This window comes from Arvicanthis niloticus, chromosome 1, assembly GCF_011762505.2.
Source record: "Arvicanthis niloticus isolate mArvNil1 chromosome 1, mArvNil1.pat.X, whole genome shotgun sequence".
Classification (NCBI taxonomy): Eukaryota; Metazoa; Chordata; class Mammalia; order Rodentia; family Muridae; genus Arvicanthis; species Arvicanthis niloticus.
The window spans coordinates 44,299,612-44,319,551 of NC_047658.1; the positions used below are offsets into that span (position 1 = coordinate 44,299,612).

At 38.9% G+C, this 19,940-nt stretch overlaps 1 protein-coding gene across 5 annotated transcripts in view; it reads right to left on the reverse strand.

Moving 5' to 3' along the window:
* The window catches only part of Mctp2 (multiple C2 and transmembrane domain containing 2), a 219,887-nt gene that overhangs the window by 55,420 nt on the left and 144,527 nt on the right, over positions 1 to 19,940 (reverse strand). The window lies entirely within an intron of this gene.

Genomic DNA, 19,940 nt, shown 5'->3' on the forward strand with positions numbered 1-19,940 from the left:
CATTTCAAGACATTTTCAACCAAGGAAATATGCAACAAGGTAACAAAGTAAAAGGAGCTCAAAAGTTTCCCAAACAAAACTCACTAGTAAGGAAAATGCATTTTTAATTATAGGAGAATTATAATTTTTAGTAAATTGAAATAATATTATATATACCCAATTGATAAAATTAAGAAGTCAGGTTAGGTAGAGAGATGTTAAATATTGAGAGAGATAAACTCAACTAGGTACTGATGACCTTTAACTTATACATGATGAGTATTAGCTAATTAAACAATATATGTGCACGTGATGTTCTATAGATCCCATATCCTAAAGCAGTCAGTATAAACTTAAACAAAATAAAAACATGGAAAACTACGTAAACAAAACATGGGGCCAACTTCCAGAGTTCCTGACTCTACATGTTTGATGAGAGGTTTTGAGAAACTGCATGTTTTTTTTTAAAGCTCCTGAATGCTGCTTTTCTGTCTCTACACTGGGACCCTATGTCTCAACTCTTCCACGTGGCTACTAGATGACATAGAGACCAATATTTAAGAAAAAATTTGGTAGTAATAGCCGAATGTAAAATAAAACAAAATCCACAATCTAGACTCAATCTGAATGTCTAAGTAGAATAGAATAGCTAAATAAAAGAACTTGCAAAATTACAGAACAATATGGATGTCAAGAGTAATACTGGGTAAATTGCTTTTCAAGTCACAGAAGAAGACAGCAAAAATATCAAATGATTTTCTCTAGCAGGCCATCCAAAATAAGGCAATGATCAATACAGTTGATAGGCATAGGCATTAGTGCCAAAATCATCATCAACCATAGGAATGAATACTACTAGGTAAAGAGAATACTTCTAGGAATGGAGGGGGAATAAGGATTCCACCACATTAATTACATAAAGCTCAACCCTGACATTAGTTCTCCAACTAGCTTGACACATGGAAGCCTTCCTTTTCCTGGAGCACATACATTAACCCATAAATTCCTGGCTATTTTACATCTATTTTAAAAATAGATATAACTCACTGGCAAGGTTCTGGGACAAAACGACTTCAGGGATCAACTAGGTAAAATAGACAAGTGTATGGAAATCCCAGGTGAGAGATAGAGACCATCCAGAATTCTAGAGGTCCATTTCTAGCATTCTGTAACTATTCATGTAAATTCAAGTCTCTCATTGCCAGCCCTCTAAGCATTTAAAAGATGGAGAGAAGAAATAGATGCACAGGACTTGAATGGATCACAGGGCTTTCCTCCTCCCCATAGCTACTCAGCTACCCATTCTTCTTATATCCCTCCTTCTCTCTCACTTTCTCTCTCTCTCTCTCTCTCTCTCTCTCTCTCTCTCTCTCTCTCTCTCTCTCTCTCTCCCTCCCCCCCCATCTTACTTTGCTCACTTTCTTGTTCTGCTCTGCTGCTCTGCTCCCATTTCTCTCATGGTGCTGTCTAGTCTAGTGGCCATGTTCAGTCATCTTTCTCTCTCTATTCTAGACCTTTCCAGATGTCTCTGGCTGTTCTCTCTCTCTCTCTCTCTCTCTCTCTCTCTCTCTCTCTCTCTCAATACTGCTCTCCCCTATTTATTCAGTCTATTTGTTTAATTTTCCTTTAAGGGAACAATGTAACAGTCAACTTACCTTGGATTTCTATGTGATCAATTTTTACAACCTAAGCTACTGTGTAGCTGCAATCTTAAATTAGGGATTTCCCATGCCCTGACCCAGTCAATATATGTGTATCATTTACTCAAAGTTTCAAATATAGAAGTTGAAAGCAACTTCGTACCAGGAAAGTTGAAAGCAACCATGTATTGATATTGGTTGATAAACATTGACATTTGTTATCTAGGTCAGATAGGATCAGTTGGAGTTAGTGATTTCATGGCTTATTTTTTTATTTATTATCTCTATTTAAGATTTCAGTAAAGTATCTAATTTCAGACAGAAAAATAGGAATAGACAAAGACATGGATACAGCTATAGATTCAGATTTAACAGGACAGAGGACTGAAGGCACAGGAAGCATGAAGTAGAGAATCCAGATCTGGATTCTCCCTTGGTTAAATGACTCTGAGGGAAAGCACTTTGATTTCTTTCCTAATGCAACACCAGTGCATAACTGGTGACTCAGAGTTAATCATCCACTCATATGATCCATGCATTTTCCACATGCTAGATTACATGCCACCACACCCAACTCATTTCTCAGAGTCTTCCCTTGTTCTTTCTCTTGAAATAACATCACTTTGATGTTTGTATGTCGTTTATGGTCCGTATTTACTTTACATTGCCTGAATTTTTTTTTCCATCTCACCCAAGACCCAGAGCATTCTCCACATTGTTCATAAAAGACAGGCAGCAAGTTTGTAGAGTACAAAGCACTAAGCTGAATGAAAGAAAAGATGCATTTCATGAGCAGTAACTATTGGCTTTTCCCCTGTAATCATCATAAGGTAAAGTCTACAATCAGACAATAAATTTCTCATTATGCATTTGTGTCAAAGCCTGTAATTGAGCAGATGAAAGCCTGATTTGGGGAAATACATTTTTTACTATTACCAGCAAGTTCTTTATTCTCATCAAAGAAGGGGTCTGGAAATTCTTACATCTCTCTACTCTTCTATAAAGCTGAGTCTCTGAAGAGGTTAAAAGACCAATAGCTTCATTGCACAAACTGGTGAAGGTCTCAACTCCTTTCAGAAGCATTACTACGGACTGTTTGGGATCCTCCATGGTTGAGGATGAAAGAGGCGCACTCTAACCGTAAACCTACAAGATTTGCTGTGAAAGGGCTCTCTACCCACTGTCAGAGAGCAGCACACAGTAACTCTGGCTGAAGTTGAACCATTAACAGGCATTGGTTCTTTGTATTCATAAGACAATCAGAACAAAAACAAGGTATGGGGGTACCTGATATTAAATAAGTAAAGTTGATTAGCAGAAATCTAACACGGGAGCAAAAAAAAAAAAAAAAAAAAAAAAAGCAAACAAACAAACAAAAAACCCTCTGTTGAGTTATCTGCATTTGAGTTATCTGCATTTGAGTTATCTGCACTTGCAGCTTTGTTTCTGGAACTGAAAGCATCAGAACTGCTTGGCATTCATTCCAAACCTGCTCAGGATAAGTTCATGTTGCTAACAGCAAGCTCAGGTGTTCTAACTCCTAGGACCTCTCCCAGAGTGAGGAATGAGAGATGCTATTTATAGCAAGTAGAATTCCTTTAGCAATCCCACCAAGCATAACTTGCGGAGGGCCTCTCTTAGAGAACCAATTTGCTTAATTGAATAGCAAAATTGTGCTTGCCATCAGAGCTACCCATGCCTGCCACTGAAGGCAAAGATGCTGCCAAGATGTGGAATCATCTTTCTCAGGCAGGCACATTTAGACGTTTTGAATCTCTTCTCATCATCAGGAGCTCCAGAAAAATTCCTCTGAAGGTAGAGATGTCCTTGTAAATCAGGGAATCTAAAAGAAATCTTAAACACACCTCCCATATCCCTGTGTATATCCAACCCAAAAATATTTTTTTTCACTAACATGAAATTTCTTGTTCAGGCAAAACAGAACATTCACCTTGTGACCTAACATGTTGAAAGTCTGTTGCATCATGTAAATACAACGTGCCTTTGCTTAAACCTACAGAGACAACGGTGATCCCATTTACATATCTTCTCAATTCTATCTAATGTGTTACACTGAAGATGAAAAAAAAATACTATGTTTAATTGCAAGACTAGAAAATAAAGTCCCTTTTCAACTAGCTTAGACACTAAAACTTTTGAAAGGGTCACAAAATGAAAAATTTCCAGAGGGTCTCTAAAAGCTGAGAGGCAGATGTCTAGGTAACACCAGAGCCAGGAGATTGTTTATTTTAATAAAGCTATTCTATGTACAGCCTCAAATTAGGAGTGGCACCGAGACCAAGGAATGTCTAAACCATCACCACCTGTTTGCCCTGAAAAATCAATTAAAGTCACATTTTCATAGCAACCGTGTTCTAACCAATAAGATACAGACAGCTCCACCAGCCCATTCCCTAGTTACTCAGAGGGCACATGCTGGAAACCTACATTCTTAGTTTCCCCTTACCTCCCAGTTCACATCTATATGAACTAACCACTGTAAGAGCAGTCCTGGGCTGGTGGGAGGGGTGGGGACACTGTATTGGGATTAGGAGGGAGAAAGGAAGGTGTTTGAGGAGCAAGAGAAGGGCAGGATGCCAGCTCCCATCAGCTTCATATCAAGAAACCTTCGTCTTCCAAGTGAACTACATCATTCTTCAAAGGGTTTTATTCTCCCCCCCCCCCCCCCCCCCACACACACACACACACTTCAAAACAGACTTCTGGGCCGCATTTTCTGAGCAATAGAAGAGCTCCAACTTTGGAAGTTGAAAGCAAGGGCAGAAAAGCCATCACAAGTGTTTTAGTAATTAAACGAATATGCATAATGAACCATATGCCCAAAGGGCCTGTTCTTCATGTGGGCCAGATTTTTGTTTGAATTTTTAATTTTTATATACAGATGAAGCATTCAGTGCAATCCACCAACGGTGTGAGATAACACAGAGAAAGAAGACGTGTGAGAAGTCCTCGGAGTAGAAGCAGGGGCCAGGAATTCTAGAGAAGCAAGTGCTCCTCTGAAGATTCTCATTCGAATGTGTTTTTCCCCCTCCAGCAATTGTTCCCGTCGTCTGCTTAGCGTCTTGAAGACACACATATAACGCACACACTGACAGCTTTATACAGGACGAGTGAAATACTGTGTTGTCGGCTAAGAAGTGTGAAAAATCCCAAGGGACAAACAAGGATTTCTTTTTTAAAATGTTCCTCCACACCCATCACTCAGGACCATCGTGAATCATGGGGAATCCTCCCAGGTCTCTTTCTCACACCACATAAACATTATACTGTGGGCTCCAGGCCACATACGCAATCTGTATTCATCGTTAGGGCTGATCTAAGATGGGTCTGTACCTCTCAGTGATGCAATGGTGTCTAGTGGGGAGAGAACACCCAGAGAGTGGTGCAGATCTGCCACACACACCCCCACCTCCTCTAGCCACACTGATTACAAATGTAACAGACTCGCTGTACTCTGCCAAACACGTAGATAACCAGTATTTCCTAAACTGCCCTGTGAATAAGTTTGTCAAGATTTCATGTTAGATTTATTGGTGTTTGTTTGTTTGTTTGTTTGTTTTTGTATTATTCTGGAAAAATCATATTGCTCTTATATAAAACTTAGCAAATACACTCCAAAGCTGGGAGGGGGACTTTGTACAAATGTGCTTCTATGTTATTGAAGTTTACAATGAAAGCCTGGGCAAAGCTATCCGGCCCTATTTGTAGATAGGTCTTGTAAACATTTTAGAACATGTGTTTCTGTGTGAGTGCATGTGTGCATGTGCAACAGAGTATAAGTATTATGAGGGTATATTTATATGCATGTATGTATTTGAGGATATGTGAGTGTGTCTATGTGTCAGTGTGCATGTGTGAGTGTGCGTGTGTGTGTGTTAGTAGAGGAGGAAATTTAGGGATGTTAATACTCAAACCTCTCCACATGTTTAGCTCACCTACTGATCTAACTGTAATATATAAAATGCCACATAGCATCCCAGCTCTGAGACGACATGATGAAAAACACTGGACCAAAAATCAATGCAGACCTTTGAACTCTTTTGTGCCCCATGGGCACAGTGGTGATGTCCTTACAGGGTACACTCCAGGGTATTTAAAGAGCAAGTAGGAACTGTGTTGAAATTATCATCTCTGGTTACTTTCATCCCTCATTAAAAATGTGGGCCTTCCAGCCTAGTGAGGACACTTCCTCTAATGATCTGGAGTGGGGGTAGGGGAGAGACAGAATACACTTCAACTGTAGCAGAAGACCAAAAACTGCCAAGTCTAGTCACCTCTCCTGACTGCTTAAATCCTTTAAGGAAGTGTGAGAACAATTAGAGGAGGAGTGTAATCTTTGCAGAGTGCATTAACACTCCCGACCTCCTAGACAATAGATCAGACCACAGACACATAATGCTTCCCTAAGGCTTTTTAGCCAGTGTATTTGATCTCTTAGTCATTTGGGGCCCCTGACACTATAGGTATCATCCACCTCTCCAAGGCATTATTCATGGGCACCAGTGTCTACTGCAGAGGCTGGACTTCAATTAAGCAGAAAACTGAATGGTCACCACACACTGCAGCAAAATCTGCACCCCTGTTTTTGCTCAAGCTATGAAGCTGGATCTGTAAAGTAAATGAGTCACATTAATATGTGCATAGGTCATTTGGTGGTCATGGGACAAAAATGGGGTCATTCCCCCACATGCTTTTGCTCTTAAAATTAACTTCCAAATAGATCCCTTGAAGAAAACCTCATGTGAGTGATGAACAATGCAGAAGAAAGGGGTGGATCAAACACAGTCCTTACACTGCAGGTTTTTAAATCTCCTTCTGTCCTGCAGGCTTCTCTGCAGGACAACTGGTCAAGCAGTAACCTATTTCCTGATGAACACATCCCCTCTGAGTGCTAATCTCACATAAACATTTTCAAGAACTGCTTACCACGATATATTTTTAATGGATTAGATTCTGGTCAGCTGCTAACAGAGCAGAGTATTGAATATTCTTCATATGAAGGCTGCAAAATAGGTTTTCAGGGGGTCGGACTTGCCTTCCACTGGTCTCCCTCATGAGTAATTGAAAGAGCAATTGAAACAGAATATAAGAAGTCCAGTTTCTTCACTCTTTCTCTTCCTCCCCTTCTCTCTCTCTCTCTCTCTCTCTCTCTCTCTCTCTCTCTCTCTCTCTCTTTCTCCATTCTCCCTGTTTTCTATTACAAGATGGTCTGGATCTAAGGGAACAGTAGACAAGATCTTATTGGGTTTTGAACTTTATCATATGACATAGCAGACAGTTCTGTAGAAAGACAATGACAGAAATTCAGATAATTTCCCCAGGACCATCACAGTTGTCTACTGATGACAGTCAACTTCTAAAGCCTAAAGCATTTAAACCAAAATAATTACATTTGCTTACAATCATGGCAGTTCCCTTAGAAAATGTGCACTGCAAGGTTTTTTTTTTTAAATGAGGCTAAAAGAAAATAGGAGAACTGAAATTAGCTGTGTGCTTAAGTGAATCACGCTAGAGTCAGTGTGTTCAAGCTGAAACCTAAAAAATTACAAATGAATACACGTCCTTACAAAAATTGCAATTTAAGAACTTTTGAACCTTAAGCAGCTTCAGAGAAAGAAATCTCAACTCTGTAAGTTGTTAACTTTGCCTTTACAGTTCCTAATGTCCAAAAAGAAGCAATGAAAAGAACAGAAATATTATTATATCTGCTATGCATTTTCTAATTGAGGACAATTGTTTATGCTGTGTTTTTAGCATTGGATAATATCTTTTTAAAAAATCTGTGATTATGATCACATTAAAGCTAACCTTAAGTAGCCAAAAAAGAAAAGACCCTTTGATACAACTGGATACAATATTATAGCTTAAAAGTGTGTCTTTGTAGGGATAGACACACAATCACAAGCACAGCAGATTTCCCAAGCAACCAATAGTCTGTAACTTTACCTACAAGTTATGTAAAAATTAAATGAAATACAAATATGGGAGGTATCTAATTGACACTAGAAATCTGGACTAGCATGACACTAATCTAGATTTTTATCCCTTCTTCGTGGAGATAAACAGGCTACATAATATGAGAGAAAATGATTATTAAAAATGGAGCAGAAAATTACACAACATGGAAATTAAATTTTTTAAATGGATGTAATAATTTCTGTTTACAGATTATTGTATCAAATTAAAAATAAATTGCTGGAATTAAAATCCCCACGTAGTCAACAGAAAAGTACCTTGGGATTTTCCTCATTTGTGGGTTTCTGTCGCCACCTGCAGGACTCTAGGCAGGTCAGACAAGCATCAAGCTACTGGTTCATTCTTTAGTTTAGTTTAGGTTTTTTTTTTTTTTTTTTTTTTTTTTTTTTTTTCCATTTCCTCCAACTTGCTTTTTTTCTGTGTTTGTGTGAAGGGGGTTGTAGGTAAATGACCATAAATAAATAGTGTTCTCTGGTAGCACATACATTTTCGAAAATGTTTTAGAAACCACAATAAAATGCAAAGCTAATCATCCTAGCAGAGACTTGGTGAGGAAGAGCGGCAGTGGACACTTTTAAACAACAGAACATACACTCTATCCTCCTATCTTGAAAAGCGGAATGGGCGTGGCAGACAGCATATAGGAATTTCCTTACAAAGAAAGACTATATTCGTTTCCCAGGAAAACAGCTCATGTTTGGGAATAGTTTATAAAATATTTTTGAGTGCTGTACCTAGATCCATCCAGGACAATATTGCTATCAGCAAACACAGATTTAAGGTTCTGCTGCTTTTAAAAGTAGAAGATACATTTTAAAATATTTTGCAAAAATCATTATTGTAGATCAATGAATGAAGAACAGGTTTTTAAGGCAGAATCTCTTTGAAACGCAAGGGTCCCAGGCTATTGTATTGACTGCCCTCATCTTCACCATCTCCGTCACCACACTCATGTCATGGTAGAGATCCATTTGCCTTAAGAGGGGATCAGCCAAAGGCACATAAGCCGTGGTTCAGATTTATGTTCCTGGGAACACTATCTTTCTGAGCAGCAACTCTACTGACTTACAAACTCGTTGCCAATAGTATGTTTTCAAGGAAAATGTTATGTTGTCGAGAACTGTGGAATCTGTAGCTGCTGTGTAGATGCAATTCATCCCCAGGAACTAAAACCATAATAGCAAAGTGAAGGCCAATAAAAGTCACACTTTGTAAAAATGGTATAGGGCCGAAGTTTCAGGGGTTGGGAGGTAAACAGTTATGCTGTCTCTGGAAAGTCTAAGGGAGGCCTCGTTTCGACCCCTCTATGGAATACAAACATCCCTCCAAATGTACTGTTCTGTGCTTCCATATTTTTTTTCCAGATGCAAACAGCAACCCTGAATGTCTCATTCACTCCTGGTTGTGTCAGAAAGCATCCACCTTGTCGTCTGCTTCTTTCTCCTGTTTTTCCTTTGACAAGAATGAAGCCTTCATGACACTTAGTAAAAACAAAGATTTTAAGGTGATTAGGTTGAAATAGAAAACTTATGCCAAAGGGCCACGGGAAAGAAAATACAAATTGCAGTGGTTTTAAATTCCCAGAGAAACTAACATAGTTCAAAAGCGCTGGACAAGAACATGGTTAAGAAGACTGTACATTGAATTCGATTAGGGTTTTTCTCACATATTTATATGCATTTTTTCATAAGTGAGATATAAACTGTTAGGCCAGTGAACAACACGCATGCATGCACACAAGCACACACACAGACACACTCACACAAAGATCTGTTATTTTTAAAAGTTAATGACATAACCTCAAACATCTAGGGAGAGGTAGCAAAACACACCATTCACAAACATAAATCAAATGGCAGAAGTGCAATCCAGCAGTAAACCCTAACCAGACCACAAAGCAGGTTGCTCTCCATAAACATCAGATCAGGCAGCTAGAATGATTACTGGGCTCTCTTGTAACTGTCACCTGTGGTGGGTCTAATTACAGGCTACCCAGGCAAGCACGCCCACATCACACAGCAATGAAAGGCCTTCCGTTTGCTGAGCCCAGTCAGACAATGAGAGCACATGCCACCTGATGCGGGAGCCCCAAAAGATCAGCCAGGGAGACTAATAAAAATGACAGCTTAGAAACAAGTAACAAAGCTGAGACTGCAACAGAAAGGCGATATCAAATTAGCTAGAAATATAAGCGCTGGGCACTGTTCTTCAACAGGTCAAAACCTATGCAGGGAATGGTTGTGGCTATTCTAACCCACTCCCTTCCCTCTCTCTATTTCTAGATATTCGTTTCCATTTTTTGCATCACTCCAAATGTTTACACATCCAGGTGTTACATTAAAGAAACAGATGGAGAGGAGGAAGAAAACTATGCCCTTTAAAACTAACTAACTAAGTAAATAAATAACTAAATACCACAAGATTCAAGGACTGTTAGAGAATAAAGAGAAGGTCTCTTTCCAGTTAGAGACCTGTCCCTCACCCAGCCCCCCTGTGGCTGGCTGCCTTTTGGCCATTTGGCTGCTAATTAGCACCACCCTGGACAGGCAGGGTTGGGGGGGTGGGCAGGTATGCATATCAGTCAAGATGACAATAGAGTTATCAGATAGTCACGTGTTTTCTGTACCAGAGCTGTTGCAGAGGAGGAAATGGAATAAAAGGGACATCACAGATGGTTTCCAGGGATCCAAGCATTCTTCCAGAAAGCAAGGTGTAGATGCCTACTGTGTACCCAGCACAATGAGGAGCAGTAAGAATTTAGGACTAGACTTTGGCCATTTTGAAGTATAATCTACCATGATGATACATACAGTCATTCTGCATAATTCTTTAATGTAGCAAACAAACACAACATGTGTGTCCTGTTTTTGATGTGAAGAACTTTAGCTAGGAAAGTATGAAGACAGTTACCATAGCCTTGTGGATGGCAGTCCATGCTTTGGGATTTGATGGTTATAGGCACATTAATGAGTCCCTGGAAGTAATGAGCTCTTGAACATTCAAAACAGGATATGGACCTTGGGACAAGGGACTTAGGTGCATGTTTTACATAGAATAACAGACTTGGCCTCTAGCTTCTCCTAGAATCCCCAGCATCACTCAGTCTCTGCTTGGCATACCCTGCCCCCAACCTTGAACTTTCCAGCATTCCTGGGCTGCCCTTCCCCCATAGACGCTTCCCTATGTAATCCAGACCATTTTGTGTTCTCTCTCCCTCTCTCTTTCTTCCCCCCCTCCCTTTTCTTCTTTCTCTGCATGTGCACTCCACCCACCACCACCCATGGCAACTACTCCTGAGAGCAGCTTCCCAATAAACCTGCCAGAAGCTGGAAAGAACCCAGATGTCTTTCAACAGAGGAATGGATTAAAAAAAATGTGGTACATTTACACAATGGAGTATTACTCAGCTATTAAAAACAATGAATTCGATAAATTCTTAGGTAAGCGGATAGAACTGGAAAATATCATCCTGAGTGAGGTAACCCAATCACAAAAAACAAAAAACAAAAACCAAAAAAAAAAAAAAAAAAAAAAAAACCCCACACATGATAACTGGATATTATCCCAGAAGCTTGAAATACCCAAGATTCAACTCACAGACCACATGAAACTCATGAAGAAGGAAGAGCAAGTGTGGGTGCGTTGGTCCTTCTTAGAAGGAGTAACAAAATACTCATGGGAACAAATATGGAGACAAAACGTGGGACAGAAACTGAAGGAGGGGTTGTCAAGAGACTGTTCCACCTGGGTATCCATCCCATGTGCAGTCACCAAAGGTAGATGCTGATGTGGATGTCAGGAAGTGCATGCTGACAGGAGCCTGATATAGCTGTCTCCTTAGAGGTCTGCCAGAGCCTGAAATATACAGAGGCAGATACTCACAGCTAACCATTAAACTGATCAAGGAGTTCCCAATGGAGGAGTCAGAGAGGAGACTGAAGGAGCTGAAAGGGTTTGTGGCCCCATGAGGAGAGCAACAATACCAACCAACCAGAGCTCCCCAGGGTCTAAACCACCAGCCTGAGAGCACAAAGGGAGAGAGCCATGGCTCCAGCTGTATATGTAGGGGAGGATGGCCTTGTAGGGCATAGGTGGGAGAGGAGATCCTTGGACCCATGAAGGCCCAAAGCTGAGTTTGGGGGAGTTTAAGGGTGGGGAGGTGTGAGTGAGGGGGTAGATGGGGGCACATCTTCATAAAAGCAAGAGGAGGGGGATGGGACAGGGTGTTTCTGGGCAGGGTGGGGTATGGGGTAAGAGAATAACATCTGAAATGTAAATAAAATATCCAATAAAAATTCTTTAAAAAAAAACTGCCTTTAATATAATCTAATCAGGCTTGAACTGGCTCATGTCACCTGTCACCTGTGGAGAAATAACCAATCACTGTGAATCTTGGCAGTTGTTACGTCAAAACATGCACTACAAAATGAAACACTATAAATAAATATTCTTCAAGAACACCATCGATACCTATTAGTATTTGCAATAACTTCTACCATTACTCCTGACTTATCCATAAAAAAAAATTGTTCTGTGCTTAGTAGCCAAATTGGTTCTCAAAGATTCTCTTTCATTAAATATTGTCATAGTCAAAACAGTCCCTTTTTTCTTTCAAATATAAAGAAGAAGAAAGATAAAGGAACATAAGCAGCTAGACACAGTGTCGTGTTTAGAGTTGTCAGTTTGAATCTAAAGTCACCTGGGAGTTGAGCTTTGAGTATGCCTTGGGAGGATTATTTTAATTGTATTAATTTGAAGTGGGAAGAACCACCCACTGTGGGTAGCACCATTCACCTGGTGGGATACTGGTCTATATAAAAGTGAGAAAGTACGGGCATAGGAATTCACTGATGACTGTGGTTTGATGGGGACATGAGGTGACTAATTGCATTAAACTGCTACTGTCTTGACTTATATGCTAAGATGATCTGTACCCTTCAACTCAGACAGTAGGAACCCTTTTTCTTATCTGCTGCATCTGTCAAGGAGGATTTTATTACATCAATAGGAAGAGAAAGTAAGAAACATGGGAAGATAAAGAAAATAGAGGAGGGAATTTTGTTGGACTGTCGGCTATGTAGTGTGAGTTCTTTTTTGCCTCTCCGTATGTAACTATAGTAAACTCACTGGACCATCAGCAGTAATAGGAAGGGAAGGAGATATAACGGCAAAGGGGGATGATGGTCAAGAAGGCAGTTAATCATTAGCTGTTGTTACATGGCTGTTAGCATCTTATGAGAACCACATTCAAGCTCACAAGAACATACTCCTGAACACTAGACTTAAGTAATGTGAGCTCTGTGGGATCTGTAAGATGCCAGGCTTCTAATAGAAAGCTCAGAGGAGGGGTGTATGTGTGTGTGTGTGAGTGTGTGTGTGTGTGTGTGTGTGTGTGTGTGTGTGTGTGTGTGTGTATATACATCTGATGCTGTTTACAACTTCAAAAAGAAATGGTTGCTCAAAGTTCACCCCAAGAGAACAATCAGAACATGTAACAGTAATGGCAGAGGTCTAATGTAGAGGCTAGTTCAAAAAAAAATCTCATGGACGGAGTTAATTATTCTCTTGATATCTAACATGACTGTGTGAACATGGTAGATTCTATTGTTCTAGGATTAAAATAATAAAGACCTGGTGCTTATGAGTCAAAATTAGCATGCTCTAAAATACCAAGTGACTTCAGCCCACATGTTCTATGGTTCTGTCTGGTAACACAATTCAATTATAAGTTTGAAAACATAAACATGAAAATATGCTAAAATGGCTAATAGTGTCCTTTTATATCTTCCATGGATAATCTTTTAAATGCAATTACTATAATTTTATTAAATGGCATAATTAGTTAATGCCTGAAAAGTTGTCAATAGAAGGTGCAATTATGTTGTAAAAATTATAATCACAATGTGCAATGATGAATTGTTCTTCTTTTAAAAATTGTTGGAGAAAAATATCTTCAAAATGTCTTTGGAAAGCATGCTAGGTAGTCTTCCTTGCTAAAGATGTGAGAAGACATTGTATCAGTATTAAAACAAATGATATGTCAAAACTATAAACTGTATATCATATAGATGCATATTATATGTGTACCAACATTTAAAATGCTTTAAACCTTATGTTTATTTTCATTTCTTCTTTTAACAATATTGTTCATCTTTAAACTCAAAGGGCATAGGCTTGGACCACATGAACAGTGACGGTTTCCAGTATGTATGGAGACTGCCACCAGAAGAGTAAAGCTGGTTACAAATAACCTAGTGATTGTGCTTAGAAAAGAAGCGAAATGTTCCAGATTCTATGAATCCATATCCAAATTGTCAAAAAGTTATCTGAATGGCACCATGTGAGGAGCCCAATGTCAAAAGCAGAATTAGAACTGTACCTGTTATCCAACTCAAGATAAATCTCAATGCCCCAGAGGAATCAAGGTTACTGCAGTAGCTAATAATGATTGCTAACTTAACAGGCTCTAAAAAGCCATGGTAACAAATTTCTGGGCATTTCTGGTGTGTGTGTGTGGTGGGGGGCGGGGGGGGAGTTGCAAAAAGAGTTCACTGAGAAGACTTGACTTGACTATGAATAGGACCATTCCATGGGCTATATGTAGTCTTTGTTTGAATAAAACCAGAAGCAGTGAGCTGAGTGCCAGCATCCATCCCTCTCTGGTTCCTGTCAGCTGGATGCAGAAGCCATGTGATCAGCTACTTCTTCAACCTCCTGTCACCTTAAATTCTGTAGTATGATGAACTGTAGTACCCTCCAGCTCCAAAACAATGAAAACCTCTTTGCCTTCATGTTGTTTGTGTTGGGTTGTTGTTGGTGGTGTTGGTGGTGGTAGTGGTGGTGGTGGTGGTGGTGGTGGTGGTGTGTGTGTGTGTGCTTACATTATTTTATGTTAGAATGGCTAGCTCCATTATTACTATTGTGTTTAAGTTCTAAGTAAAATTAGTTTATACTTCTTAATATGCTAGAATCTCAAATTGCAAAGGATTCTGTAAAGGTTAAATAAGCCTATGACTAAGAAATGGAGAGTTGAATGTTGAACCTTATTTGAGGTGTTGATTGATCACTTAAATTATATATCATATTACAAGCCCTGTCAAGAAAAATTCTTCATTTTCTTACACACAAAAGTTTGGGAGAAAAAGTCACAGATGTTAAAGTCATAGCTTTATGAAGATGCCCATTGATATATGATAGATTTAGATTACTTTTTAACAGCAAATGTCTAAAGAAAAAATTTAATAAAACTAGGAATCCATCAATGCCTGGGCACATTAGCCTCTCTCAATACAGTAGGTGTCTTTCTAAAAGATTGGTGGAAAGACACAACGCCAGAAAGGCAACCATACTTTTAAAAGCACCATGATATCTTTGTTACTTAAAGTAGCCTTGTGATTAGACCATCTCTTAGTAAATGCTATTTCATCACATGAAAAATGTATTTATATGACAACACAACTCCTGTCTTTAACAGAATTTTGAGATAATGTAGAAATCTATACAGAAAAACAACAAAAACCTTTAATTCCAGCACTCAGGAGGCAGAAGCAGGTGGATTTCTGAGTTCAAGGCCAGCCTGGTCTACAGAGTGAGTTCCAGGACAGCCAGGGCTACACAGAGAAACCCTGTTTCGAAAACAAACAACAACAACAAAAAATAACAAAAAAGCAAAATCCCACATGTATGTATGTATATATATATATATATATATATATATATATATATATATCATATATATATATATGATTTACAATATTCTACATAATATTGCAATGCAAAACCATTTTTTGTATGTGTGAGTTAATCCACTGTCAAATGATATGCCTACATAGAGACATATAGGCTGGGGAGTCATTACCAGAAATGCCTGTTTATTTACTGGTTATATTGAGATAATCTGAAGGTGTGTGTAACTTATTCTATACCCTTCCTAAATGTCTTGAAACCTTAAAGAAAACTTGAAAAGTACAAATTCGCTTCATGATCCATTAGTTTTACCAACCCTCATTCATGCTTTCTAGGAAAATACTTGTGAATCATCGAAGATGATCCTCCAAAAGTAGGAGAAATGACATTCCAACTAGTGATTAATATAGAATTAGTACTTTTAAATCGTGACCATGGTTTCAAAGGTCACGTGATTCCCAAGGTTGGAACTGCTCCCCAGTGGTATTTTTTTATCTTATTTAATTTCACCTCATAAACATTTTTCTCTTATTTAATTTTAGCCTCATCACCTTGAACAAAGTGGCTGATGGAGAACCAGCGCATGCAGGTAAGTATCTCTTCTCTCAGCGTTTTGGAAGCAGTGCTTCCACCACGCATACAGTGTCAATGCGCTTCTGAAATAATCAGTAAGCTTGCTCCTAGAGGGAGAGCATGAACCAAAGACAGCAATGGCATTGAATCGTGAGCACCAGGGGTAAGCAGCACTGAACCCGGGAATGGAGCAGGTTCTTTCTAAACCCAGCTGATCTGAGTTTCCATCCCCTCTTTGCCTCCTAAAAGCACATTAATGTCAACATTCTGCTTCGTAGGTTCACGTGTTTCACTTATGAAAAAGAGAGCCCAGCTTTGCATCTACATCTGCAAGCTTTTGTAAGCACTCACTGAGTTAACATGGGAGCGATGCTAGGCATTGCTACACGCAATGAGTAAAGCAGTAACCTGAGCTCTTAGTATCCCCAGAGTCCAAGATCGGTATGGGTATAACCATGTGCACATAGATAAATGGCATATTTATCAATCTATTCAGAGAGCAAAGTGCATACAGATGTGCTCACTCCTATCTAATATGTTTGGTCCACTTCTTCTCTGTCAATAACTTAGTACCTTAGATTGGGTTTCAATGGAGAAAGTCAAGAATGTGATTTGTTCAAGAGGGAAACTATATAGTTAATTTAGCATGAAGGATAAATTTAAGGCTTAGAGAGAACAGTGAACCAAAATATTTAGCAAACTTTAATGAAGAGAAAAAACCTCTAAAGACAGAATAAGAGCTTTCTTTGAAATATTCTGCCTAACAAAACACACTGAGGCAAGAAATGTGATGTGGAATGTTTTGACCATTCCCCATAAAATGAAATTTTAACATTTACAAAATATATTTTATTGCACTTTTTTGTTCTTGATGCTGTATTTTAATTAAAATTTTGTGCCAAATATACTTTAAGTTATAGTGACATCACTTCCCCCTTCCTCATTCCATTTCTTCTCTGAAAACCTTCTTGCTCACATTCCTTCCTTCCAACTATTCTTCCCATGTCACCTCTCTCAAACTGATGGGCACTTCTTTGATTTAAATTTTTACAATGACAAATTCAACAAACTACAGCAATGTTAATGTATTAGGTACTAGGAAATTATTCAAGATAGCATTCATCCCTTAGTGTTGGGGATGCCGCCACCCATACAGGATAAAGGGGTGAGTCCTACATTACATCAGGCTTATGCTTAGATAATCTACTACGATAATTTCTTCCATGCCTTCCTATCTGCTTATAACCAGACTCCCTGGAATTAGATATTTAAAAGCTGGTTTAATTTTCAACTGAAGCTTCCAACAGAGGATGACCTATGCAGTCATACTCACAGGAATCCCAAGAAAATGTATGGCTTGCTTTTCCTGAGGTCTTAACATTACTAGCCAGCCTATATATAACTAAACATAATTCTACAATATACAGGCTTTGTCTCATCTCAAAGAAAAGTAAAGACTATGAAGTTATTAGAGCATTTTTTTTGAACAAACAGAGGATAGAAGTATTTTTGTTTTTTCCCCCTTAGTATGTAGTGTGCTGGCATAACTTCTTATACATGCAGGGACAGAGAAAGTCCTATCATGTTTAAGTTGGCCAAAATTGTTATTTTCATCCCTCTAGTAGCCCAAAACTATCTCTTATTCTTGTTTCCAGTAGGACATAAGGGCTTTTTAACCAGAATCAGCTGAGAATAAGTTCTCAGATTAAACCAGTGCTTTAGACACTCACAAAGCTCTTCTGCCCTGTAACATCCAAGCCAGCAGGTAGAACATGAAAGAAGTAACACATCAACGAATAAGAGGCAGTAGAGTCTCTGCCAAAACTAGACAACAACAGAACCATTAGTGGGTACCGGTGATGATATACACGTCATCCTTGTGAGGAAGGCCCAGACAGAGAGGATGCTGATCTTTCTTCGCTCAACCTCCTTGCATCTCTATGGCTCAACTTAGTTGAGGAGCTAAGTTTCTGCTGATAGACAATCTACGATAGAGTTCCACATATTGGGGAATGCAGTAGCATACCCAGCAGCAGTCCCTATGTGTGTAGTTCCAATAGAATTCTATGGGAAGCTAACAAGCCCTTAGACTACATTATAAACAAAACATGCCCTTTCAAAAGAGCTTAACTGCTCATGATGTAATTTTAACAAGAAAAATGGAAGAGGAGCAAATGCACACATGTGCGTGTGTGCAAGCATGCGTGCATGAGTGCATATGTGTGTGTGTGTGTGTGTATATGTGTATGTGCACCCATCATTCTGTTCTGTAAGTACAATACAATATAGTCCTGTATTTTAAAGAACCAAAACTCTATAGCGATAATTCCAATGATAGTATATAGTAGCAGAAACAGTTTTAAACAAACCATATTTCATCAGCTTTGGGGCAGAAACTTTTGACCTTCCAGTATCTTGGAGTGTCTAAGATCAACCGTAGCTAGGCACTATGCATATGGTATAAACTTTTGCAGATGGAGTTTCAAATTGAAAGCAAAATGTGTCAAATTCATTTCAGTGCAGTACACTCAAGACAAGTGTATATACAGTCTGTATATACAGTAATCCTTCATCATACTTGGGGTTTAGGTCCAAGACACCCCTGTAGACACCCAACCCCCACAAATACTCCAATGCCATCATTAAGACTACAACATATACATATCTTCTAAAATATTTCTAAATTGCTTATAATACAAAATAAAATGAAAATAGAATGTAGATAGCTGGGATACTGTTTTATATGAGAAGTAAAGACAAGAGAAATATCTGTACTTGTTTAATGCAGATGCAATTTTTAAGAATATTTAGTTGTGGCTGGTTAAATCTGTGATGTTCGTATACATGGGCACAAGTAGCTTACTCTACAGTGTTTGTGACTAGATCTGATCTTTTTCAGTGATGTACTGAAGTAAATATGCCTTTTATGCAAACAGTAGCGCCTATCACAGTCTCATAAGCCCAGGTATTTTTGTGAATTAGGCTATGATAAATCAGGTAAGAGAGGTACTGACTGTTGTTCAGGGGACCTTGCTACCAAGGAACATTGTCACAGTTTCTTTTTAACAGCCTGGTGAAGGCTCTTCTCTGAGATGGTGCCCAGCAGAGAGGACTCAGCCAAGGCAGAGGCAATGGAGAAGAGGCCCCCTGTCAAGGCTCCCTTCCTGTCCAGAAGTACTCTTTACCGGACAACCTGTTTCCCTTCATTTGTTTTAATCTTTCTTCAGATCAGGCCGGCAGCCCATTAATCATTTCTGTCATCCCCTTACTGAATCCAGGGCAACAGATCTGTTTTTGTAAAGTCTCAGAGCCAGAACTCAATTGGAAAAAAAAAAGGGGGGGGGGGAATCCTCTACTCCTCACGCGGCTGGGCAGAGCACTGGCTGGAAGCAAACACCAACTGTGTTCACTTTCCTCTGAGGGCCAGAATTGTACACAACAGTCTATGGAAAGTTTTGAAAGGGAATCTGGGGAGGAAGTGGATCTGGGGAGGTAGAAGAGCTTAATATATGAAGCCACAAGCTGAGTAGGGTGTAAGACAGGTAGATGGCTAAATAAATGTCAGGACAATAACAGACACATAAGAGGTCCTGAAGTGATGCAAAATAAAAATAATCCAATCAAATTGGTACCCACTGTCAAAGAAAAGTCTCTCATGGAGTTGACACATTGGTTCTATCAAAAATGTAAAAATAACTTTGAGGTCACAATGAAGTACTAATATATTCATATTTAAATATATTTATATATTCATATATAAATATAAGATATATATATGAAATAGTCGTACTTATGTTTTATTTCTCTATCAGTTTTATATCATATATGTTTATGTAATATACACATCATATAAATTAAGGTTGAACATGCAATGCAAGGCAAAAGAAAATATTGAGGATGTACTGTCAACATGAGACAGGAGAATCATGACATATATGGTCTAGAACTACATTATATTCTCTTATGTAACTGTATAGACACTGTATAGAAATTCACCATTAATACCAGGTACAAAACACATAAAAGGAATCTGGAATCTTAATCTCCCCTATAGCTGATAGTATC